The 3,538-nt window shown below is 34.1% G+C and overlaps 1 protein-coding gene across 1 annotated transcript in view; it reads left to right on the top strand.

Annotated features, from left to right (window-relative positions):
• The first annotated feature begins 645 nt into the window (after positions 1-645).
• The window catches only part of LOC109541096 (fibroblast growth factor 3), a 46,759-nt gene continuing 43,866 nt past the window's right edge, over positions 646-3,538 (top strand). The window contains exon 1 of the mRNA XM_048666407.1: positions 646-1,002. The gene's annotated coding sequence lies outside the window, so the exon portion shown is untranslated. The remainder of the gene's footprint in view (positions 1,003-3,538) is intronic.

A 3,538-nucleotide genomic window follows, 5' to 3' on the forward strand; every position in this document is an offset into this window, starting at 1 on the left:
GCGATTTTTCCAATATTCCACTGTGAGCGTAGGTTTCCCAGAATCCCATTTTAGAAGCCGATTGATGATTCCCTGTGTCGTTGAAAATGCCTACGTGAAGCGGAAGGAAAACCGCTGGAATACGTGAAAAGAAAATTGCATCCTTGGAAAATCCGGCTACAAGGGTAATGTCACGTTAGCACAGGTAATCTATATCAGAAACTAGCTGATCATTGAATCATCATTAAAATAGTTGCAATCATACTCATTAAGACACCTAGCTTTTCGCCGTTACTATTCCAGGACCGTGACATAAACATATTCTGAGCTTCATGGAAGGAAATGAGTTTATTCCATTATCGGAATTTTTATTTAGCTATCTAGGCGAGAGACAATTTACGGCTTGAATGGAACAACTATATTTGATTGTAGTCAGTAGATATGAATTGCTGCTGTTAAGAGTCAATACCTTTTGTTCAGCCAATGTAGTTGTCGATTTTTTAATTCCGATCATTTTTTGTTTTCTTAATTGAGTCTGGTACTCTTAACGTATGCGCGTTACAGAGTGCGAATGCAGAAACTAGTTAAAGTGAACAAGTTTATAAAAGCATGTCCGAGTTACGGGGTGAAATATTATGGCGCAAAGATTCAAACTAGTCAAATAGTTGTGCAAAGTGCGGTTTTCTGGTTTGCGTACTTGCCATTCAATTTCAAATAATAAAAAGTGAAATTTTTCCTTTTCGATCGAATTGTGCAACTGCTGAAATTAATACCGGGAATGTATAAAAATTCAAGCAACAAGATTAAACCACASTATTAGCACCTTTCCATTGTGAACGCTGTTAAGGGGTTGCACAATTTTTTGCGATTCCACTAGTTTCAACCCGGATTTTTCGAAATCAATTGACGCGCATCAAAGCCTTGTACGMGTATTAACAGGATTAAGTTTGAAATGAACCTCAACCAGTAAATATTTGTGGACCAATCAGCCGCGTTTTGTGTAAGCTGAAGTGAAAAACTAGGGTAAGTTGTTTAATGTAGATATCTATCTAATCAATTCGATTTGTTACTATTGCATGGTCATGGGAGAAAGCTACTAACAAACTATGGTCTGACGGAAATCGGCAGAATGTCCGGCAATGGTCTCAGTTGCATTTAGATGTGAGGGTTAAAATGCTAAATTGTGCCCGCTTGTTTTTTCAAAAAAATCCCCCTAATACTTTCCATGGCGGTTGATTGGAAGTGCGTCATATTTATGAGCATTTTTTTTTTGTTGGGTATTTTTGGCCTTTAAAAAAGGTACAATTTTCTCACGTCTTTCATTGCAGATTGCAAGTGTGCTGTTACTTCACAATCAAAAACCCGAGCGTTTATCCTTACCAATCATGCAAATTTACGGTGTTTGAGGCATTTTGAGGAATTTGATTTTTTCGAAAGCATCGACCTCCACACTTGTGAAATTTTCCACAAAAAATTAAAAATTTTACATGCGAGCTTATGACGAGCTTTCCAGTTATGCACATTTACGGCGTTTGGGGCATTTTGAGAAGTTAGATTTTTCATCTTTGGCGGGCCTCCAGTGGCGGCGCTAAGGGTGGGCGAGGTTGGTCGAGCGCTCAACCACTTTTAATAGCGATATTAATAATTGCGAATTAAAAAATCAGATCAAATTCGACAATAACGATAGTGAACGTGAAAACATTCCGAGTTGTTCGGGAATTGAAAAGTACATTTTTAATGTTGATAAATTATTTTCTTATGCAAATATGGGTACTTGCTTCCTGTTAGGACAAGAGCCAAAGGTTTTCATATAGAGGAAAAATAAGTGATCTTGGCTCTATCGCTCCATGAACTTTCATGGCAACCGATCTTATCAAAAAACAGAATGGTTGTGATCTTCGTAATTTTAAGTCCAGTTATTATATCATCTATCCTTGGATTAAGTACAGCATTCCCAAAGATGCTGTATTCCATTTTCCCTTGTAGATTTTTCTTCAAACAAGGTGGAACCCGCAGTTTAAGTTTTGTTACTGAAGGCTACAAGAACTGGAAAAGGGCTGCAAAAACGAAAACTTGATTTAGTACATTTAATCCATTTTTTTAAACTTAGAACTTATTTTTCTTTAGAAAAACATTACCATAGTGATATAGTTTCAATAGAAAACGAAACAGTTATTGCCAGATGCCATTAAGAGGACTGAAATCACAAATAATCTAAAAATAAACACATTAACAGATCTCGCACTCCTTTGAAAAGATTTGAGTTTAGTTTTCCATGAAATGAATAAATTATGGAATATTCCAATGATAGTACAATCATCCAGTGCAAGTTTGAAAGAAGTTTCAGCACTTTGAAGAGAATTAAAAATTATTTAATATCTACTATGAGTCAGGAAAAATATATTGCAAAAAATTGATTTCGTGTTAATTATAGATTCGTTTGCTGCTACGCATAATAATAGAAGAGTGCCTCTTCTAATTTTCTGCGTTAATAACTATTTAATTATTGAATTATTTCACTACTTTATTAAAGCTTTATTCACTGTTTATACTGTTTTTCGTTAATTTAAATTTTTCAAATCTACTTTCGTTTAGTAAAAGAAATTATTAAATTTAAAAAATAGATTCGTTTATAATAGTTTTGTAGGGAATTTCATTCAGCGTGGATAAAATCTCGTATAATTTTTGCATTGTTAATTTATATTGGGACACTCAAAGTATTCTAAAACTCTGTTAGCTCCTTGGTGGATAAAAACATGTCTTACTAAAAATGAATCTTTGCAACGCTTGTATGTTAAACAAAAATAACTAAAAAATATTTTAGATTATATTCGACCAAAGAAGAAAACAAAACATTTTGTAAAACCGATATATTATATCCAACTCTTACAATTAAAAATATAAATATCTCCTGCTCATCTTGAAAAATTTTCCGCCGACTTTCGCCCAAGCGGAAAATAAAGCTGGCGCCGCCACTAAGTGTACCATGAGAAATGTGCTGTTAATTTGGGGATACCCAAATTTCCTTTTTGAGTTGAAACTCCAAGCTTTTCAGGTACCTAACTGGCTTTTTAAAAGTACCGTACTATTTGAGATTAGTTACTAACTTGCTGAATGCTTCGTTTTTCTGGCTGTTTCCTTTCCGGATACTTAATTTAGCCTGCAACATTTTTAACTCTAAACGCAAAAATGTTCACAATAGTTTTCCCAATTACCAAAACATAGTTGAATTCAGAATGAAACAGACAAAGCCGTATTAGAAAAACCAAAGTAGATAATAGTTTCTTGGAGGCGAAACGTCGGAGCATAAAACTGTTAACGTGTTTCTCTTGCTGATCTCAAGTTGCTGTTCAAAAATTAAAATAATCGAAATTCGAAAATTTCGGGTTGTTTTTGATTTTTTAATTAATAATAAACCGAATTTTTAATCAAAATTGAATGCGCCGTGTTATTATATGGCCAACTGCGTATAAACTACGGTTTTCGATATTCCCATGTGTACTGGGCCCTTCTTTTTTTGGACACAAATTCAAATTCAAATTCAAAATTTATTAAAAAT

Source organism: Dendroctonus ponderosae, unplaced genomic scaffold (assembly GCF_020466585.1).
Source record: "Dendroctonus ponderosae isolate FM_Combo_2020 unplaced genomic scaffold, Dpon_F_20191213v2 Dpon_F_20191213_1, whole genome shotgun sequence".
NCBI lineage: Eukaryota > Metazoa > Arthropoda > Insecta > Coleoptera > Curculionidae > Dendroctonus > Dendroctonus ponderosae.